At 36.1% G+C, this 24,182-nt stretch overlaps 1 pseudogene across 1 annotated transcript; it reads left to right on the top strand.

The window, feature by feature from the left end:
- The first annotated feature begins 20,209 nt into the window (after positions 1-20,209).
- LOC149532024 (pentatricopeptide repeat-containing protein At2g27610 pseudogene) lies at positions 20,210-23,543 on the top strand (annotated as a pseudogene). Its single transcript, XR_016358867.1, has one exon. The product of XR_016358867.1 is annotated as a pentatricopeptide repeat-containing protein At2g27610 pseudogene (transcript).
- The last annotated feature ends 639 nt before the right edge of the window (positions 23,544-24,182 follow it).

The following is a 24,182-nucleotide window of genomic DNA, read 5'->3' as shown; positions in this document are numbered from 1 at the left end:
CTTCATTAAGAAGAAGGATAGATCATTGTGGTTATGCATTAACTACAAGCAATTGAATAAGGTGACAGTGAATAAATGATATTCCTTTCTAAGGATAGATGACTTGTTTGATCAGATGAAGGGAGAGAGAATATTCTCAAAGAATTATCTTAAGTCCAGATACCATCAGCTTCCTATCCATGAGACTAATATTCATTGTACATTTTTTTCCATGTTATGGGCATTATGATAGTTTAGAGTTATATCTTTTGGGTTGAATAATTCACTATATATGTTCATGAGTTTGATAAATGAGGTGTTTTGCACATACCTTAATCAATTTGTCCTTGTTTTTCTCGATGATATACTAATCTATTTTAAGACTATGGAGGAGCATGAGGTCCATTTGTACCAAATATTGCAATTCTTATGTACCCATCAATAATATGGAAACTTGGGAAAGTGTGAGTTTATCCAGATAGAGGTGATGTATTTAGGTCACATCAATATGGGTGATGGTATTGAAATGGATCTTGCAAAGATCTGAGCTATCATGGATTGGCCAACACCGACAAGTGTTTCCAAGGTTTGTAGCTTCATGGGATTGACAACTTACTACCATCAATTCATGAAGGATTTATCTTGTGTGTCTCATCCTATCACTTCTCTATAGAGAAAAAGGAATAATTACCTTTGTTCAAAGCTATTTGAATCAAATTTTGAGGCTTTTAAATAGAAATTGACCAATGCACTTGTCCATGTAGTGCCTAATCATGTAGGTGGTTTCATTGTGTATATGGATGCATCATTAGATATTGTGGGAGGATTGTTGATGTAGGGTGGATGAGTGATTTCATATGAGTCTAGAAAGCTCAAGGACCATGAACTAGATCCCCTCTCATGATTTGGAATTAGTGGCATTCATAAACATGCTTGTGTAGTAAAGATTTTTTCTTTTGGGTCACATGTTTGAATTGTATAGTGATCATTGTAGCTTGTAGTATATCCTTACTCAACCAAACTTGAATGCACAACAATATCATTGGATGGAGTTCTTGTTTGAGTACAATTTTCATGTTCATTGCATCAAGGGAAAGGAGAATGTTTTGTGGATAACTTGAGTAGGAAAAGGCACCAGATATTATTTTTCACTGGGAGTGTATTTGTGTATCCATATCTTGGAGACTTTTCCTAGTGATTCTTAGTATCAAGAGGTTAGAGAATAGATTGAGTTTGGACATACCCTTGAGGTGCAATTCACAGGTTATTCTTTGGAGTTCAATATACTATTGCAGTACTTGGTGCTCATTTATTTACTAGTATTAAGGGATCTTTGTTCTTTAGCTTCGTGAGAGGTACATCATGCACTATGTTTTGTATATCTTAGCATTAGGAATATGTATGCCAACCTTAAACAATTGTGCTTTTGGGTAGAGATGGGGCATGATGTTGCTGATTTTTTTTCTTGATGCCTTGAGTGCCAAAGAGTGAAGGTAGAACATCAACATCTTGCAGGTCTTTTGCAGCCACATTCCATTCCAAAGTAGAAGTTGTACACTAAATTTATTATTTTATCACATGATTTTGTTGGATACAATTGTTAATTGTGTATTGTCTTTGATGTTACACAAATGTAATATCATCCATCAGACAGAGTCTACCGAGCTCAGACGATCGGCAAGCAATTTATAGTGTCTACCAAACATTCCTGTACATTACACAGTAAAGTTAGCTCTTACCGAGCTCACTCAGGCATCAAAGGATCTTGTAGTAGAAAGTTAATGTTAACCGAGCTCCCAAGGTTAACAAAGGGAAAGTTCAATGTCTACCGAGTTCACTCGGTCATCAAAGAGAAAGTTAGCTTTTATCGAGCTCACTTGGTAGGTGAAGGAAAGTTAGCTTTTACCAAGCTCACTCGGTAAATGAAGGAAGGTCAGTGTTTACCAAGTTAACTCAGTCTTCTAAGAAAGTTGCAAGGTTTGCAATGTTTACCGAGCTTCACTTGGTTAACACTGGGAATACCATTCTGGAGCAATGGTCACCGAGCTCAGTCGGGAAACAAAGAATTTTATTGTTCTAAAGAATTAAGTTTAATTGTCTTGTGAAGCTGACTGATTTAATGTTTTTCAGTTGTTGTAACTTGTAATTGAGCCGACTTGACAATCTGAAAGGTCAAGTTGTGAATTCATTAGATGCAAGTGTGTGGATGCATAAGAGTGCGAATATATGAATAAGAGGATATATGAGCGAATGTTGAGGAAGGATTAGATAGCCTTATGAAACTGCAAAATTGTGTTCGATCAGTAAGGATCTAGTGAAGTAGAATAGAGATTTGTATTCAGCAAAGATAAGTTGCATATATTTCAGATCACTTCATTGTTGCTTGCTAATCATTATAACTGTGATTCAAAACCTCTTAACAGAGTTGGTTTGACAGCAATTTTGTAAATCCTCTAACAAGGTGACAATTCAATTGAATTGTTTAAAGACCTCTGACAAGGCCACTTCTAACAGGGTGATTAAATCCTCTAACATGGTCACACCCAATAGTGTGTTTTGTAACCTTTAACAGGGTTGGCTCCTAACAAGGCTCACTTTAGAAGAGTGAAAATTGGTAACTAGTTACTTGGTGGTTTTTCCCAAATTGGGTTTCCACGTTAAATCTGGTGTCTCCTATGTTCATGATTATTTTTTTATGCATGCATGTTAACCACTTTAAATTCTTAACAAGTTAATAGAACATCTATCTAGTTTCAACATTTATTTGTATGGTTACCGAGTGTCAGCAACAATTATATTTTAAGACATCCAAGGATCTGTGGATTTATTTTTGTGGTAATTGATTTACCCCTCCCCTCTCAGTTACTCCATCTCTATTTTCAATAGATTTCCCATGTCATTGCATTTTCATGATACTATTATGGTGAAAGTGAACAAGGTTTCCAAGGTAGCTCAATTTTCACCCATGAGAGCACCATATACTACTGCTTTGGTAGCTCATGTGTTCTTGGAGGATTTTGTTCAATTTTATGGGATTTCTTGTAGGGTCATCTTTTATAGAGATTCAATATTTATTTTAGCACTATAGAAATATCTTCAACATTCTTTAGGCATGCAACTCAATTTTAGTTTTTCTTATCACCGAAAGAAAAATGGATAAATTGAGTAGGTGAATCAAGTTCTGGGACATGCCTCACATGAATTTGATGGATTTTTAGGCAAAGTGGGAGGAATATTTTTACTTGGTTGATTTTTCCTATAAAAATGAGTGCCATAGCTCACTTGGCATGTCAGCTCATGTGTTCTTGGAGGATTTTGTTCAATTTTATGAGATTTCTTGTAGGATCATTTTTTATAGAGATTCAATATTTATTTTAGCACTATAGAAATATCTTCAACATTCTTTAGGCATGCAACTCAATTTTAGTTTTTCTTATCACCCAAAGACTGTTAGAGTAAATAATTAATTAATTATTAATTATTTATTCTATTACTTAAGCTTACTTAGGTTAATGTATTTATTTAATATTTGGTATTTAATGCATGTAGTGATGAGTTGTTGATAACACGGGAGTGTGTTCCCTTCTAGCATGTTCCACCTTTTTGTGGAAGTGTGCTTAGTTGTTAACCTTATCTTCTACCACTTTCCAGCTTGTTCTAAAAACTTCCATGAGGCCTTTATATTCAGGCTCTCTCATTGTATCTCTCAACTTGCATTCTATTCTCATTGTAAATACAATTTCATTGTTTTGCAATATGTTCTTTCTCATGTCCATTTAGGGTTTTTCCAAGCTCCACCTCTTCCTTCTTGATTTCCCTTTGATAGGTTATTTGCATGTAGGTGATCTTGGTGAGTTGTAGAGTTGGATTTCATCAACTCTTACATGGTATCAAAGACACCCTGCTACTACTTCGTTGAAGGTTTTCTGAAGCTGTGATTCAGAGACACAAACTCTAGTTTATTTGTGTATTTTTCTTCAATCTAAGGAAAGAGCATTTTTTTTGGAGCACTTTGGACCCAAACGAATGCTGCCATTAGATTCAAAAGGCATTTTTCAGCTAGGATCCATATAAAATTTTCTAATTTTGGAGACAGGGCTTTGGGAGGCAATTTTTTTTTGGTTGCAGGCCCTTCCATATGGTTGTATGGATGATTTTTGGCAAATTTTTTTTAAAAAAATTTAAAAACCATCGTCTACCACCGCGCCACCATGAGGCCAACACCACACCATTGGAGCTTAGCCTGTGGGCTGCCGCAGCTGGCTAGGCGACCGCTGAGCCACTGCAACAACACTGCAGCCCAGTTGTCACTCACCCGCAACCAATCTTCGGCAATGCCACCTTTTGCCTCTTCTTTGACATCAATTTGCATCTTGTCTACCACCTAGGGCTTCGCTCTACCCAAGGACATGTCAGCTTGCCCATCTGCACAACACAGCGAACAATCAGCAGTTCATGGTACATCAGTGCCCACGTGGTAGTTTTCCCAATCCGCAGTTCCCTAACACTTGGAACCGGTATAGGGGTGACATGTGGGATAGGTGCCATGTGGCACTTTTCCATGTGGACCCTACCATGTCACCCCTACCACATCATCTACCATGTGGCATCTTTTTTTACTGCGATGGTTGCTAGGCTGTCAAATTTAACATAGCGGATTACTGATGTCAGCATGATGTCATTCTACATTAGCACCCCTGCCAGGCTCTCCAAGGTCCTTTTTGACCTACCTTCAATTTTTTGGCCATAACTTGAGCATACAAAGGTAATTTTTCGATCTAAAAGAAGTGCCAAAAAGCTGGTTCTAAGACAAAGACATTGGTGTAGGTATTTTCAAATTTTGATGCAGTTTTGTTGCCCTTTTTTTAGTTGAAGTCTGAAGTTCTATTTTTGACTCTGGCATGCATATCTTTTGCGTCCCATGTCAATTTTTTGAAAACATTATATTTTTGGAAAGCTAGTTTTGCCATCTTTTAAGAAATATAGTTTTTTTCCTTAGATTCTAGCTCATGCTCTTTTTATCATGTTTTTGGTATTTTTTCTCTATGGTGGATATCTTGGGTATTTCAGGTCCAAGGATCATTTTCCTAGCATGGTTTTTTTGTTTTAGGCTGTACTTTCTTTTGTGTCATCTTTTTTCCCTTTTCTGATCATTGTAGATATCATTTGTAAGAACTTTTATGTACATGCATGGAGATAAAGTGTCACTCTTGCATTTCAGGTTCATGAACGTTGTTTTTGAGATAGTTGTACTTGCACTATTTTTATAAAGCACCATGGGGGGATAGTTTTTCGCTATTTTAGGCCTTCTTTCTTTTGTTTTCCCATGCAGTGTCAGTGTGTCCGTGTCTTTATAGGTGTTTATACCTCTTCCTCTCTCAGCGTTCTTGATTCTGTCTGTAGGGGATTTTGGCCCATCTTCTTAGTTGCATGTCATCTCACCCTATCTGCATTAAGGGGGGGTTATGTTGTTGTTCTAATGCATCCTTGGTTCGATGGTTCAATAGTGTGAGCTATGTATTCAGTGGTTGATTCTATATATGAGGTGATTGCAGTGGCTGGCTACCTATGCATTTTGGTGAGATGGATCATCTACCATATAGACATGCTCGGTTCATGCCTTCTTCCTTTTACTTGCACTATTTTTATAAAGCACCTTGGGGAGATAGTTGTTTGTTGTTTTAGGCCTTCTTTCTTTTGTTTTCCCATGCAGTGTCATTGTGATCATGTCTTTATAGGTGTTTGTACCTCTTCCTCTCTCACCGTTCTTGATTTTGTCTACAGGGGATTTTGGCCCATCTTCTTAGTTGCATGTCATCTCACCTCGTCCGCATTAAGGGGGAGTTATGTTGTTGTTCTAATACATCCTTGGTTCGATGGTTTGATAGTGTGAGCTGTGTATTCAGTGGTTGATCCTATATACGAGGCGATTGTAGTGGCTGGCTACCTATGCATTTTGGTGAGATGGATCATCTACCATATAGACACACTCAGTTTGTGCCTTCTTCTTCCATGGAGGTTCTTCAGATCAGCAGTTTCTTTTTTATGGTAGATTTTACGGCTTCTTCATGCTTCAGTAATGCTCTTCATGATCACTTTTTGTTCCTATTTTAGGGGACATTCCCCTAGTTAGAGGCTTCTTCCGTTCTTCACTAGGTTTACCTCTTTTTGGGGGAGGGTTTTTCCCATGTGGTTTTCACTCTTTCCCCATTTTTAGAGGTTTCATCTCTTTGCATTGTACATAGGTACCTAACATGGCCTCATTGTCGAGACCCATTCTGCATTTCATCTTAGTTTTTTGAGCTTAAGGCATTCCCCTAAGTTGCACTTAAGGGGGGGGTGTTAGAGTAAATAATTAATTAATTATTAATTAATTATTCTATTACTTAAGCTTACTTAGGTTAATGCATTTATTTAATATTTAGTATTTAATGCATGTAGTGATGAGTTGTTGACAACACGGGAGTGTGTTCCCTTCTAGCATGTTCCACCTTTTTGTGGAAGTGTGCTTAGTTGTCAACCTTATCTTCTACCACTTTCCAACTTGTTCTACAACCTTCCATGAGGCCTTTATATTTGGACTCTCTCATTGTATCTCTCAACTTGCATTCTATTCTCATTGTAAATATAATTTCATTGTTTTGCAATATGTTCTCTCTCATGTTCGTTTAGGGTTTTTCCAAGCTCCACCTCTTTCTTCTTGGTTTCCCTTTGACAAGTTATTTGCATGTAGGTGATCTTGGTGAGCTGTGGAGTTGGATTTCATCAACTCCTACAAAGAAAAATGGATAAATTGAGTAGGTGAATCAAGTTTTGGGACATGCTTCACATGAATTTGATGGATTTGTAGACAGAGTGGGAGGACTATTTTTACTTGGTTGATTTTTCCTATAAAAATGAGCACCATAGTTCACTTGGAATGCCACCCTTTCAGGCCCTATGTGGTAGGCCTTGTCATGCCCCTTTGAATTAGGATCAATTGGAGGACCAAGTAGTTTTAGGTGCTAAGATGCTTTAGGATATGAAGTAAAATGTTGCTCATATTAAACAGTATTTGGTTACCACCCATGATTGAAAAAAGAAGTAGATAGATGCCCATAGGCTAGATCACCACCTTTTTGTTGGTGGCTAAGCATTTTTGAGATTTCAGCTATAGAAGACCCCCATCCATTATGGGAAATGCTATAAGTTAGCATCATTTTCTGTTGGACATTTTGAGATCCTAGAGAGGATTGGTCTTATTACTTATTTATTGGTATTTCTGTCTAAACTATTACACATCCATGATGTTTTTCATGTTTTTGTTTTGAGATAGTATATTCCTAATATGGCCCATGTACTTGATTGGGATGCTTTGTAGGTAGAGGTTGAGAAGCTTTCTTTGGAGCCCATATACATTCTTTAGCATTGGAGGCTCACCCTTATAGGTTAGGATATAGAGTAGGTAAGCCTCAAGTGGGATCCCAATGATGATATTTTATCTACTTGGGAGGATGACACACAATTGAGAGATTTTTACCCTTATCTTTTTGTAGGCTTTCAAGAGTAAGCCTATGCCTAGTTGGGGAGGATGTAGTGCCTCTTGTGTTTGCATTCTATTCCATAGTTATTAGAACTTGACATATACTTTGATGGATTTTGCATGTTTATTTTCATATTGAGATGATTTGATGACTATACACTATTTTGATTACCATTATCATAGTTGCTACATCTTAGATGTGTTACTATTCAGTTTGATCATATTTGCATGATGATGCTAGTGATGTGACATGATGCCTTACGATGATGTTTAATTTATGTTGTATTACACATGGATTATGATTTATAAGTTATCATATGGATATTAGTGGATTCATTTCTAGGGTGCTTTTATGTTGTGAATATCTATCTTTTACCTTCAATAAATATATTCTCTAATGGTGAAAATGGGTTATTTAAATGGTTGAATTTAAATGCTTTATTAGATGGCTATATGTTTTTATGCTATACTACTCCATGACTATGCATGGATTTCTTGTTAGTGCAAGTATGAAGTGGGAATAGAGTCACAAACACTTGCAAGATCTATACAGTGTCTTATTCTCCTTCACATGATTATGTGTTTTTGTGTGCTTTTCCTATTATATTAATGAGCATCTACACTTAATGTTTACTTATCTACTAAACATGTACCAAGTACATTCACCCTTCAAGATCTGAGAGTGTACCTTTATCCTTGGCAGTAGCACTAGGAGATGGTGACTTTGAATGTTCATTTTGAGCCAATGTCATCCTTGTATGGGTGACTTATCTATATATTTGTTATTATTAACCCTTCATTAATTGGTAAATTTGGATTCATGATGCATTACATGATTAGAGTTGTGAATGTGTTTATTTAGGATTTCATAGTTGTTGCAAAAAATATTATTAAAATGTTGAGTTAATTGAATTGGGAGAAATCTTATAATTTATTTTATTTACCAACTAATTTTTCATAGTTCAATTGCAAGCACTTGGAATTGCCTAATTTATTTGAGACAAGGGGTAAATTATATTATCAAGCTATTTGATATTCTAATTTATAAGTCACTTTTATAAAAGTGCTTATATTGGCAAAAGCGAGTTTTCATTCTCACTCCTTATTTCTTGGTTTTTGGAGAAATTTCTCGAAACCATTTTTGTCCATTTTGGTGATTTGTTCATTGTGGGAGTTTGGCTTGCCGACTCATCACGAGGATAGTCTCATTGGATTCATAGAAAGAATCTCCTCCTTTGTTGAGTGTTTCATCGTATTCAGTAGTGTATTTATTTCATTAGTGTAATCCTCCATTTTGAGTGTTTTGTGTGAGGTGGCGCTTTCTCATTTCTTGTGTTTTAGTCCATTTTACTTCTTTTATTATTGTCAATTGGCTGGCAGTTGAGAACTAGTGTTCCCCTCTATTTTCATGCATTAATTTGACCTAGTTGGATGGGAACAAACATTTGATGGTTTATGTGTTTTTATGGAGTTATGCTACTGTCATTTGCACGTGATCTTATAGCTTGGATTTTATTTGATTTTTGGATGTTTTTATCTCATTTTAGAGGTGGGTTTTTTATTTCATCAAATTCTTGAATGTTTGATTTTTGGGTGTTTCTTTTGTCACCTAATTTTGCGTGCTACCCAAGAATTGTGTGGCATAATTTTTCTTTATGGAAATGAAATGAATACTAGGTTTAAAATCTTTTCATGGTTTTGGTTTGTGATCAATTAGGATTTGTGACAAGTCTATACTCTTAGGAAGATGCGCAATTGAGTAAGTTATTTACACTTAGATATTTTATTGAATTTCTCATATCCAACCTTTGCATTGGTTTATATTTATTATTTCATGGAGTTGATTGTATCCATCCATGAGCACATATATGTGCATATGGTAGGATCTTGCAATACCCAAACTCTTGGATGTAGGTTGATTGAGTGATTGATCATTCAAGGTTTGGGTTGATAATTTATATTGTCTATAGACACTCATAGTGTGGTGAGCATAGGTATATAGGGTAGATGTATGAAGTGGCTTCTCTTATGCACCCCAATTCATAACTGACTAATAAGGTAACCTGAAGAGGTTTCAATAAGTGATAACCAAGTTAACATGGGATAATAAAACTTAATGAAAGATAAGATTATTGAACACCTAGCCTTCTGAGGGAGTGAGTTAACATACCATATACAGTTCAGGCTAATCGATGCCAAGTGATTACACTCCACTAGAGTTTCTACATAGTTATCATATAGCATGTCTAGCTACTAACCTATTATACTTTATTGTCTTAATGATCATTACATTTTTATATCATGTAAGTTTCACATGAGTGTGCCTTGTAGGCTTTATCTTATGTGACTTTTGATAGTTTGTTATCTCCATGAGCACTACAAGATGGGTCTAAGGGTTTTGTGTGGTTCAAAAGGATTGCTACCTACACCACTACCAGGGATCAAAGTACAAAGATGGTCTTCTTCTAGCTTTAGGATTTGAGCTTGATGCTCATTTAGATTCTTTGGTGTCACTTTGAAGTATGTTAGTTATGACTTATGCTTTTACTTGATGCATATGTTATATCTTGATGTTGTATCATCCTAGTTATGGAGCAAAGTTGTATTTGGTAGATTAGTATGTTATATGTATTCATACATTACATGCATTTATTAATGTTATTGAGTCCTTATTCTTGAGATGCATGTATCTGGTACTCCCTAGTATCGAGGCCTAATTTATATTATATCTTAGATTAGCTTCTTATTGTTAACCTAGGTACTTGATTGTGCCCCTTGTAAGAAAAAGGTTGTACAATGAAATGATACCTTATGTTTCATTGCATACAATTGAGAATTGTATTGCATGCCTTCTAGAGTTGTATCATGTGATACAAAAGTTCATTGCTCCTAGTTTAGAGTTTTATCATACGAGTACCATGTTTTGTTCACTAGTTTACCACCCACCTTCTGGAGTTTTATTGTATGTTACTAATAGATAAATATCATTCCTCAAAAATGGACATTTCCTAACTTGTTCAGGGAATGCAACTTGGTATTTTGGATACCCTCTTTGGATTTGTTTCTTCTCAATTCCGTATAGATCACCTATTGATTGTTTCAGGGTCATTTTTTATGTTTTCCCGTTCCTTAGATGTATGTTAGTCTAAAAAAAGAACTTGTATGACTCAATCACTTAGGAACTTCTATTTGGGCTTTAAAATGAACATTGTATCTAATGTTAGTAGTATTAATGAAATGGACATTTTTTGGTTAATTCACCTAAATGAAAAGTAGGCATTGGCAATTAGTGAATGCTTGGGGGATATTTGGTTATTTAGTTATGTCTTTCATTGCTATCTTATGATTGTTATTATCCATTTCTTAACAAAACAAAGAAAATATATGTTAGTCTATATTTATCCTTGTTACTGAGGTTCTCTAGGTGGGGCATTACACTGTTATTTCTCTATTTCTATTATGTGATTGTGTTATTAAGGGGATAACCATTCATAAATACTAATAGGATTCAATCAAGTATCCATTCATTATACTCATTGTCCCATAGAATAATTTCCCTCAAGTATGACAATAGATGAAGACTAAACAATTCATTTCTGTCATTTTCCAAATTGTTAAATTCTATTTCTTATGATGCACCAGTTTGTCTTCACATTCAATACATACACACTTATGCAATTCCCTCATACACAAGCATGCTTTCTTTATTAATTTACCTTAATATATATGGTATTTTTTTCATCAATAAGGTTTTCCAAGAGAAATATAAGAACTAATAACACAAAGTCAGGCATCATGAGCATAAGCATTAAATATGATCCATCCTAGAGGATAGAGGGGTCTCAAATGCATCACAATAGGAATTCTCAAAATGTTATGATCAAGGTATGTGCATTATATCAATTTGTAAATTTTCTCTTAGAGGTAACTGATAGAAAGACATTAAAAAACTTGTTACCTATTGGATCAATATCACTCTTAAAAAAACACAACATTATGTAAAGAACACTTCAGTATTGTTGAAGGAATTTGTGCTATACACTAATGACTAAGCACTTCACCATTTAAACAATCAAGTAAGCTAGATCAAAGGAACACATGGTAGGTTAAATTTAGGTGGAGTTACAATTATGTCCTCAAAAATCAAAGAAAAAAGTCAAATAGGGTTGTGAATGTACTAAGCCAAAGGAGAAACTTGGTGTAGTGCAAGGTTGGAGAATTCCCAAAGGAGATGTCCATGCCCCTAACAAATAACCACACAATAGAAACACTAATACAACAACAATGCAAGATCTAATACCAAATCACAACTCTTTATTCATAAAAATAACTGATTATATACAATATGCCCGATTGTAAGGCCTTTCGAGTTAGGACCAAATACAACAATAATTACAATAATAGTTCTACAAGATCCAACAAGATCCAAATTAAAAACCCAATCCCAACTAGTCCAGAACCACAACTAGATAAGAACACCAAGAAGAATCCACACTTATACCCTCAGATCCATCAAGCAACCCTTTAGTTCTCAAGTCATAGCTACTAGCTCTTCAAAGTTCGCATCTAGCCTTCATCCTCTTCTCCAAGTTGGATGATCATGCCTAAAGACTCCAAAAAAAACCCTACTTATACCCAACTAAGCCAAAAGTTGGCCCAATTCATTACAAATTAAATTAGTATCCCTTACATTAAATATATGTTAAGCCACAAGTCAGCTACAACACAAACTAAATACCCAAAGTCGGCTCATAGACAACTCGACACCAATAGGAACTAAGATCAAGTTGAGCATTGAGAAAGACCAAGCCAAGCATCATAAAATTCTTAAGCATTGCCGAGCTCCCAATGCATTCTAAGCACCATAGTGTATGTCAAGATCCTAATGCATGCCAAGCACCACAGTGTATGCCAAGGTCCTAGTGTACACCAAGCTCCTAGTGAATGTCAAGCACCATTTATTATGTTGAGCTCCTAGTATCTGTCGAGTTCCCTTTAATGACTGAGTTAAACTTCCTTCTTTGAATGAGTTCCCAAACTCCAAATCCAAACCACACCATCCTATAGGATTACAAGCCAAGCAAGGATGCTCCTACATCAAATGCCCTAGGTTTGAAAAGATGTTCTTAATAGCTAGAAGAACATCTTTTGGGATTTAACACATAAATCCAAAATTGGCTGTTCACATACATATCCTCCAAGTCTTCAACTTCTACAATCTTTCCCTTGTTCTTCTTCTACTTCTTCATATCCATCCTCAATGTGCTATAGGTTTTCTTTCCATACTGATCTTTAACCTTCTCAGAATCTACCAACTCAACACTGTTGCCAATACTCAAGTTCCTCCTACTGAGATTTTCATTCTATAAAGGAAGTAGGGAATACTTCCTACCACCTTTCTCAATAGTAAACACATTGTTGATATAATCATGCATGACCTTGCAATCATACTGCCAAGGTCTACCAAGCAACACATGAGAACTATTCATGTCCACAATATCACACAACACTTGATCCTTAAACTACCTAATCTGGAAATCAACAAGGCATTACTCCCTCACTTCAAAAGCATGCTCATCTTACAACCAACCAATCCTATAAGGACAAGGGTGTCTCACTCTCTTCAAACCAAGTTTCTAAACCATCTATTTAGCAACAAGGTTATTAGTACTACCAACATCCACAATCACATTGTAGACTTTACCACCAGACTTACGATGAGTTCTAAACAAACTAGTCCTCTGACAATAATCTAGTGTCCTCTGACCACTAGTAAACTCTCTCCTTGCTCAAGTTAACTATCTTGAACTACAATCTCATTCACAACAACAACTTTCCTACCATGAGGAAATTCAAAAGATCTATGCCCTTCTTCATTACATCTGAAACAATTTCCATTGAAACCACCTCCACCTGTCCTTCTCTTCTGATCAATAGGTTTTGGTCTACCTTTGAATCTCAATTTAGCCTTTGCCGAGGTATCCTACTTCTCCTTCCCTCTAGCATTACCTTGACTTTTCCTCTTCAACTTATCTTCTACCTTCAGAGTATACTAATAAGAATCTTCGACTAAAGAAATATTCAACATACCAACCTCATCATGAATATTGAATCTCAAAACATTAAAGTACCAAGCTACCTTTTCCTTTGACAATTCTTTATACATAGATTGAATAGTCAACTTGTAGAGCTCCTCAGTATAATCTTTCATAGTCACATCTTTCTACTTCTTATTATGCATACTCTTAAACAACTCAAGATCATAATTAACAAAAATGAACTTAGCCTTCAACTTAGTCACCATCAATCTCCATCTTGTGATCTTCATCTCACCTTCTTCTTCTCTATCTCTTTGCACTTCTTTTCACCAAAAAGTAGCATGTCCTTTCAGCTTAGTTTGTGCCAACCTACTCTGAGTGGATCCTTAGTATCCTCAAGCTCAAAGTAGTCTTCCAATTCACCAATCCAATCAACTAGGTCTTTGAGAGTCAAAGAGTTAAAGTACTTGAGAAATTAGAAACCTCCATGTTATGCTTCAGCTTCAGCAGAGATCTAGGTCTAGCAAACTGACCAACTCGAGTTCCTATAGGTCTCTCCACATGATTAGTTATGTCCTCACCAATAGATCTAATAGCTTCAAAGTCTTTAAAAACTTTCTCATAGCCATCATTAGTACCCACATGCCTAGGTATACCACCTAAAGCACTCACAATTTCAGCAATCATGTCACTCTTCATCAATGCAATCTTAGATCTAAATTCTGCTCTAATCTTCTCTAAGATCCTTTCCTCCACAACATCACTAAGATCATTAATTTCCCTAGGGTTCAATCTTCTTGGAGGCATATTCCAAAATTTTTACAAACCCAAAGCAATAGATGCACCAATCTAGAAGATCAATAAGCTCCACAAGATCAACCTTCTCCAACCTAAGATCTTGGTGCAAAACTACCTCAATTTCGGCAATCTATCCACACACTCAGGAAAACCTTCACTCTAATACCACCTATGTAGTACAAGATATGAGAATCCCCAAAGGAGATGTCCAAGCCCCCAAAAAATAACCACACAACAAAAACACACCAATAATACTACAACAATGAAAGGTTTGATACCAAATGACAACTCTTTATTCATAAAAATAACTGATTTCATGCAATATGCTTGGCTGTAAGGTCTTTTGGGTTAGGGCCAAATGCAACAACAACTAGAATAATAGTTATGCAATATCCAACAAGATCAAAATTACAAACCTAATGCCAACTAGTCTAGAACCAAAACTGAATAAGAACACCAAGAAGAATCCTCACTTGTACCCTCAGGTCCACCAAGCAATCCTCTGGTTCTCAAGTCATAGCTACTAGCTCTTCAAATTTCACATCTAGCTTTCATCTTCTTCTCCAAGTTGGATGATCATGCCTAAATACTCCAAAAATCCCCCTACTTATACCCAACTAAGCCACAAGTCAACCTAGTTCATTACAAATTAAACTAAATCACTTAAATTAAATATATGTTGAGCCATAAGTTGGTTGCAACACAAATTAAATACACAAAGTCAGCTCACAGACAACTCAGCACCAACAAAATCAAGATCAAGTCGAGCGTCAAAAAGACTAAGCCAAGCCCCAGTAAATTCCTAAACATTGTTGAGCTCCGGGGGCATGTTGAGTACCACAGTGTATGTCAAGCTCCTAGTGCATGTCGAGCACCATAGTATATGTCGAGCTCCCAGTGTATGCCGAGCTCCTAGTGAATGTTGAGCACCATAGAATATTTCAAGCTCCCAGTATTTTTCAAGTTCCCTTTAATGACCGAGTTACACTTCCTTCTTTGATCGGGTTCCCAAACTCCACAGTCAAATGACACCATCCTGCATGATTGCAAGCCAACTAGGGATGCTCTTGCATCAAAACTTGATAATGTAAATATAGGAAAATTTAGTAGGATTTGATTAACTAAACTCTATTACAAGGATGATCTAGATTTTTTTGAGGGATAGAAGGAAAGAAGTAAGATGGTAGGCATAGGAATGAGTAAGTGGTTGAATTATTACATTTAGAATGTCATGTTATTCAAACTAAATTAGTTGTGCATCTTGAGGATCTCCATAGGGGATAATCTCATCAAAGATAAAAATTCTAAAGAATGGGTAGGATATTTTGGCATTGAATGAACAACATCCCTAGAGAAATAAGGATTCTTTTGATTAAAAATTTGTAAGGATTTCTAGAAGTGTTTTCAAGAATAGAAGACCTACCAAGTGGCTAAGGTACTTTTGCATAATATTGGAAATAAATTCCATTTCAATTGGAAATTTAATTTTGAACATATATAGATACATAAATACATATATGCATATGTAGTGTATGTATGTATGTAGGTAGGTATATGCATATGTGTATGTGTATGTGTGTGTCCCTATATATATATATATATATATATATACCACATTTTTTAATTAAATCATGTACACATTCAGGCTTTGATGGAAAACCTATGGCTTGGGATCTTTCCTACTTTTTGTGTGTTTTTTCCTCCCATTATGATTTTCCAAATTCATCATTATCAATTTTAGACATTATCAAGTCAAGTGTTGCATCATTTAGTACATGAATCAATTATGTTATATGTACAAAAAATTATGGCCATGACACCTATAATATTTCTCAGTTGTTGTGTCTGAGAAAGCCTTATAAAACTTTGTGATTCCTAAGAATACATGGCCCTTTAAGATTCCTAAGAAGACATCTTAGAGGTTTTAAATGGTTGTAAGGGGTCATAAGGTCTCCTAAGAGAGCCCAAATGAGCTTCCACCTTCATGGAGTAGGCCTTATTAAGTAGAGAATATTAAACTATTCTTGAAATAGAGAGAAGCTCAATAGGGAATATCTTAGGGCCACATGGAAGAAAATAAAATTTCCCACTCTTTTGTTAATGTAAGAATCAAAGCCTATTACAGTTGTGCATATCATCAATGGTAGGGGTTGAAGGAGTTTAACACAATCAATAGCACATTTATGCATGGATGAGAATCAGTGATCAATGTCCTAACATTTTGAGAAGACATGTGAGTGGAATATAAGAAGTAATGGTTTTGACTTAGGAGCATTATGAGTTACCTTGCTATCCTACTCATCTTTGTGCATTTTGTCAATTATTGTTGAGTTATAGTTGTGGCAGAGCTCTAGTGTTGGCTGAGTGCAATGATTGCTAAGTGCAGTAGTGACTGAGTTCCCTATGATGGTCGAGTTCTTTTTTTCACCAAGTCCTATTGTTGTCGTCTTCCTTCATGTGTCGACTGAGTTCACTAGCTTGTTGATGCTCATTATTTTTTTGGTTGAGTTTGTCTGCAATTGGTTCCTAGTATGAGCTGACTTGTTCATTCAATTTGAATCATGAATTTAATGTAAGGATCATGCATTGGGATGTGTCTAGACCATTATGAGGTTGACCTTCTCTTGTGTAAAGATCTAGAATCTTTTGTAAGCCATTTTGGCAAGTATAAGTACAGGTGTCTAGGGTTAGGTTTAGAAGTTGGTTAGAAGTAGAAAAATCATAGAAGTTAGCAAGCAAGGGCCTAGATATCTGATCATAGTCCTATCATGTTGGGGGCATTTTGATGTATATCTGATCTTGTATTGGCTATAACCTAAAAGGCCTCACAATTGGCCATTTTTTTTATATTTGATGAATCAATAAATATATTGTTGTTTCGTCTCTCCTTAGTGTTCTTCTCTATTATTGGTCTTTGTTGTGTTTACTTTGTAGGGTCTTTGGACTATTTGGTGTGCCTTTGGCCCTAGTTTTCCATCCATTCCTGTGTCAGGTGGTATCAAACCTTGAGGTTCATCCTTGAGGAGATTGGATCATGTAGAACCTTGATTGATTTTGGTTATAGGGTGGCAGATTTGTAGATTTGACCTATAATAGACAAAGGGTTATGATCTTACAAGAACCTATTTGTCAAAATGGTTCAATGTAGAGGAAATGTTGATAATGCCATATTGGACATGTAGAGATAGATTATAACTAGATTAGATATTGTGGAGACATCCTAGAGGAGAGAAGCACATCTTGATGATGTGAATGATGATAAAACAATGGTACTAAACCCCAATCTAGAACCCGAGGAAGATCAAGATGAGGAAAGATTATTGAGAGTGTTTTCTAGGGTACATTCAAAGCCCATTGTGGAAGTTGTTCCTTATGATGGAAAGTTGGATACCAATGTTGTGTTGGATTGGATTTTTGATATGGAGAAGCTCTTTGAATTTGAAAGCACTCTTGATAATAGGAAGGTGAAAATTGTAGTCACTAGGTTGAAAGGTCATGCCTCACTATGGTGGGATCATTTGCAAACTGATAGATAAAGAAGAGGAAAAGAGAAGATCAAAACTTGGTTGAAAATGATGCACAAGGTGAAGACGAAGTTCCTTCCTGTTGATTGCCAAGTTAGCTTGTTAAGGAAAATGCAAAATTTGAGGCAAAAGGACATGACTGTGAAGGAGTACACTAAAGAATTCTAGAGGTTGGACATTAGATTTGGACATGTGGATGATGAGGTTGAAAAATTTGCACGGTACCTAAACGATTTGAGATTTGGAATTCAAGATGGAATAAGTTTTCTGAAATTGGATAGTGTGGAAGAAGCATATCAATATGACTTAAAAGCTGAGGAGACCTTGACAAAGAAGCATGAGCAAAGACAAAGAGGTAGAGGTGATAGATTCCAGAGAGACAAAGGTAGATCTTATGGAGAAGGTGGTAGATCTGACAATTTTGTGCAAGATAATGACAAATCTGAATGGAAAGGTGATGAGAAAGACAAGACCCAGTGGAAGGGTGGTAATTCCTATCAATGAGGTACTAGTTCTTATCGAGGAAGAGGCAATTCTTATCCTAGTGGTTTTCATGATAATTGTTTTAGATGTGGTAAATAAGGGTATAAATCCTTTGAGTGTAAATACTCTGGTGAGAGTGAAAATGGTAACATAAATGTTGTGATTCAAGGGGATCTTGAGGGTTCACCAAGTGGACTTGAGGCTAGAGAAAATTTGATGGGTAAGTAAACTTTGTGTAATAAAAGAGTTGATGAAGAACCTGCCTGAGGAGAATTCTTTTCAAAATTAGATGTAAGATGACAGGGAAATATTGCAAAGAGATCGTTGATAGTGACAATTCAACAAATTTGGCATCAGAGAAGCTGGTTACAAAGTTGTGTAATCAAGGCCCCAATCCTTGATCTGGAGGAACAACGAAAAGAAAAGTCGAGCCCCATACAAACATTAGAAATGAAGAAACTAAAGAAACCTGCAATAATTCAACATAGTGATTAGCAGACAAAAAGAAAGAAATAGCATCCTACTAATGCTATAGGGGAGAGGACTCAGTACTTGAGCACGTTCCAATGGTTGTGATAGGAGTTGTTAACTTAACACCTACACTTGTTGATTTAATATCCAACATTTTTGACAAGATTGTACCAATAGTTGTAACTTTAAAGTTGTTCTTGGTAATGATGACTACCCATAATTGAATGAAAAGTGTTCCTTTTCCCAAAAAACAACCAATAGTGTGATGTCACATCAGCTGCACAAGTACAGGGGTCTCTAATGCACTATGATTAGTCTCACTTTTTTTTGGGCTGTTTTGGACACTTTGGCCAAAAGCATGCTAATGTGGCATCATATTTGATGATGTGGCTCTAAAAGCTTAGTTGTAAGTAGGGGATTTGCCAAGTAAGCTACCATAAAAAAATGAGAGTGATTTGAAATTTCCACAGGATTTTGAGAAAAGTTAGGGTGCTCAACTACTAGGTCCTCTCCCCTAGCACCCTTCCTCCGGGAGAAACTAATAAAGTGGCGTATAAATTATTTAAAAAAAACTTATGAATGTATTTCTCTTGTAACATTCTACATAGGCAATGCTTAGCGATAAAGTTTGCAGACTTGCTTGAGAGTTTCTTAGTTTTGTTCATGTTTCAAATTGATGGACGAGTATAGTTTAAACCATCTATCTTCTCTCAAAACAAGGGTGGCTAAGTACTTGCCTTTAGTAAAGTACAATATAATTTAAATTTAATTTATGTATAAGAAAAATATATTTTTTAAATTTTTTTTAATAAAAATTATTATAATTTTGAATTAAATTATTTTCATCAATATTAAAAAGTAATATGTTAATGATCTAATGATCTCCATATAAATTAGCAAGTTCAAAATGGTAGCTTAATTTGTGAAGTGTAGATATTAATTTTAATTATATTTTTAAAATAAGATTCAAATTTTTTAAATTATAAACATTAAAAGATCTTAAAAATTAAATGACATTCTTTAATGTTAATTCTATTAAAAACTATTTGGTTCTTCTAATACAACACATCTAATTGATTATTAATTTTGTAATTTTTGAAAGAAAGATTCAAATATAAAGATGGAGAAAATAGTGGCGATAAATAAGATTTAGAATTATACTTTATACAAAATAATATCTCCCAACTTATCTCAATTCGTTCAACCAACTAAAACATAAAAAATTAATATGTAAAAATGAAAAAGTTAAAAAAATCTATAAAACTTTAAAAAATATAATATTTATATGAAAAAATAAAATAAAATGAATTATAATTGGTAGATTAGAGGTCATTTAATAACTTGTTAATTAAAATATCAATAGTACTTCACCTATAGACAAGTACTAGTAAATTCCACTGAACATTTTAGGACATTCATTTATCTTTCGACAGAAGTATTCAAATGCAGACCAGTGATATCATTGCTAGAAATCATCGTATTTTTCAGCCCATTTCGAATGAATAATACGAAACTACTCAAGCATTGTACATTACAAGCACTTGCTTGGAGAAATTTCCGATTTGGACCCCGCGTAAACGTGCAGTTAAATTTTGAATTTGCTGCAGAAAATGCCAAGGAAGAAAATGTGGCGGCACTGGGTATCAACAATACCGATTCTAAAACATATGCAGTTGTTCTGGAGGAGCTTGTTCTCCGCGGCAATTTCGCAGAGGGCAAAATAATTCATGCCTGTATGATTCAGACTTGTCATGAAGCGAACACATTCCTAGGAAACCTTTTAACAAACATGTACCTCAAATGTGGCGATTTAGATTATGCGCGCCGAGTGTTTGACGGAATGTCTCAGAGAAACTCTTTCACATGGAGTACAATATTGGCGGGATATTCTCGAAACGGTTACGATGGGGAGGCTTTGAGAATGTTTTACAGAATGATGCTGGCACGGGAGTGGCCCGATCGATCTATCCTTACAAGTGTTCTCAAGGCGTGTGCAAGCATTGCGGATTTTAAACAAGGGAAAAAGGTCCATGCCCTTGTTATGAAATATGGACTTGGTTTGGATATCGCTGTGAGTAGTGCTCTTGTTGATATGTATACTAAATTCCAATGTAGATTGGAAGCACGCCATGTGTTTGATAAAATGTCTGAAAGAGATGTAATCTTATGGACTTCAATGATTGCAGGTTACGCACAGAATGGTAATGCAGGGGAGGCATTGAATCTTTTCTGCCAAATGCGATGGTCTGTTGTGGAACCCAATGAGTATACATTCAGCAGCGCTCTTGCTGCTGTTACAAGTCAAGCGGCATTAAGAAAAGGTGAGCAGGTCCATGCCCTTGTTGCTAAGATTGGTTTGGATTCAACTCTGTTTGTGGGCAACGCTCTTGTTACCATGTACGCCAAATGCAAGTATGTGGTTGATGCATACAAAGTGTTTGAGAAAATGCGAGAACGAGATTTAGTATCGTGGAATGCGATGAATGCAGGATATGCTCAGAATGGTTATGGTGTACAGGCGCTCAGAATATTCTGCAAGATGCAACAGACAGGTTTGAAGGCTAACGAGTCATCGCTATCCAGTGTTCTCAAGGGGTGTGCCAGCCTAGGAGAACTTGAATGTAGTACACAATTTCATGCATACGCTATAAAAACTGGATTTGAGGTAGATTTATGCGTGGGAACAGCTCTTATTGATATGTATAGCAAGTGTAGGCTCATGGAAGATGCAGGGAAATTGTTTCACAGAATTGCAGAGCGAAACGTGGTGTCATGGACTGCAATGATTTCAGGATATGTACAAAATGCTCTAAGTGAGGAAGCTCTGAATCTATTCTGCCAGATGCAACGTGAAAATATAAGGTTCAATGAATTCACTTTGTCCGCTATCCTTGGTGCATGTTCTAGCCTAAAGGCCTTGGAAGAAGGAAAACAGATCCATGCACACATAACCAAAACTGGCTTTGAGGCATATGATTCCATGGGAAGTGCTCTTGTAACAATGTATGCCAAAAGTGAAAACATAAGCTGCGCATCTAAAATATTCAACAAACTCCATGAGCCAGACTTTGTCTCATGGACAGCTATGGTTTCAGGATACGCCTGGAATGGGTATGGCGAGGAAGCTTTAAATCTTTTTTGTAAGATGCATCAAGCAAGCTTAATGATAAATGAATTTACCTTTGCTAGCGCCCTTGGAGCATGTGCCATACAAGCAGCAGCTATAGAAAGTGGCAAGCAGATTCATGCATACACCATTAAGACTGGATATCAGTCTCTCGTCTGTGTGGCAAGTTCCCTTGTCACCATGTATTCAAAATGTGGAAATATTGAAGCTGCAAACAAGGTATTTGAGAAGATGCATGAACGAGATGTTGTATGCTGGAATTCAATGGTAATAGGATATGCCCAACATGGACAGGGTGTGGAAGCCCTTAGGATATTTGATCAAATGCAAAATGAGGGAATAAAGCCAGATCATATCACCTTTGTAGGTGTGCTCTCAGCATGCAGCCATGTGGGTTTTGTGGATGAAGGCTACAAGTTTTTTAATTCAATGATTGAACAGCATCAGATAACACCAACAGCAGATCATTATGCTTGCATTGTAGATCTTATTTGCCGAGCTGGTCGCCTAGATGAAGCACAAGATTTTATCAGTAAAATGCCAGTTAAAGCTGATGCCACGGTGTGGCGAACACTGCTTGGTGCCTGTAGAGTCTATGGTAATATGGAGGTAGGAAGGCATGCAGCAGAATGTATTATTGAATTAGAACCACATGACTCTGCAGCCTATGTGCTGCTATCAAACATCTATAGTGCAGCTGGCATGTGGGATGATAGAGAAAAGGTGAGAAAACTGATGGAAGATAGGGGAGTGAAGAAGGCAACAGGATACACCTGGATTGAAGTCAACAACAAGGTACATACATTCGTTGCTAAAGACAGATCTCACTCACAAACAACAGAAATTTATTCTAAATTGGAGCAATTAGCTGGGCAAATGAAAGAGGCAGGATATGTGCCTGACAAAACATTTGTACTGCACGATATTGAAGAGGAGCAAAAGGAACAACTTCTTTCTCACCACAGTGAGAAACTAGCCATTGCTTTTGGCTTAATCAGCACACCTTCTGGATCACCTATCCAAATTGTCAAGAACCTTCGTGTATGCGGAGACTGCCATGATGCAACTAAGTTCATTTCCAAGATAGTTGGGAGAGAAATTGTTGTGAGAGATGCAAATCGCTTCCATCATTTCAAGGATGGGGTGTGTTCTTGCAATGGTTATTGGTAATGCTATCCTTAATAGCCAGCAGTCAGCTTATTATTATTCTGGTCTCATCTGGGTTGTTGTCAGGGACTACACGATAAGATTCCTGCTTTGCAAACTTCAAAATGGGTTTACGTCACTGTCAATTTGAATGCTGCCTTTATGACATAGATGTTGCACAAATTTTATGGATACTATTGCATGGTCTGAAGTCTCAATACACCAATAAGAAACAGCTCATACCCCAACCGCCCCACAGTTTAAATGAAAATCTTGAGATAACAGCCTTAGCACTTTTAGGTATGTGTCTGAAGCACCTTGGTGATTTATGTTGTCCTGAGATTAATGCCCAGAAGTGGTTACCCTGGATAGATTAGTGTGGGACATACAAACCAGTTATTGTTGGATTGAAGAAGAGGCCAAAGATCTATGCATTTGTATATAAATTTAAGTTATCTGGAGCCTTCAGTCTTGGCATACTTTGTTTTATTTTTGAGCAATTTAAGATGGTGGAATAACTGTCAGTAAGGATGATAAAACATGATAAATTTTGTTTGTTCTTCAGGTTTACTTAGAACTCGCAATCAGAACTACCAGCAATATTGTCACTGCTGAACATCAGTTTGTGCTAGATTATGTGGTGGCCTATTACTTCACACTCAAAAAAACCTCATTTGACAGTCAAGGGTGGATCAACAAAATTTGATAGCTTGAAGTTATTCATTTAAAATCCTATTTCTCATCAAATGGTGTGTTGAATGTGTTGCGTCTAGAGATAAGAAATTAAGTTACATTCTGAGAGCTACAAATACTCACCATCACATGTGCAATCTGATCTTATTCCATCTTAACTCAAACAAAAAACTCATTTGTTGAAGCAATAATCTTTGATTACGAGGACCATGGATTGCTAATTTTTTTTCTGTAAATACTTTGACTCTGTCAATATGGCAGTTATGCTCAGCTTGCATGCTTACAAGTAGACTTCATTAAGTACAAAATATAGTGTTTAGCTGTTCGTATATGTATTGTCACTGAATAATGCACCCTAGCTAAGGAAAACTCAGCTTACTGGTGAAACATGGGAGCATCTC

Source organism: Cupressus sempervirens, chromosome 11, assembly GCF_028749045.1.
Source record: "Cupressus sempervirens isolate cs-2001-9-10 chromosome 11, ASM2874904v1, whole genome shotgun sequence".
NCBI classification, from domain to species: Eukaryota; Viridiplantae; Streptophyta; class Pinopsida; order Cupressales; family Cupressaceae; genus Cupressus; species Cupressus sempervirens.
This window is presented reverse-complemented; position numbering and strand designations above follow the sequence as displayed.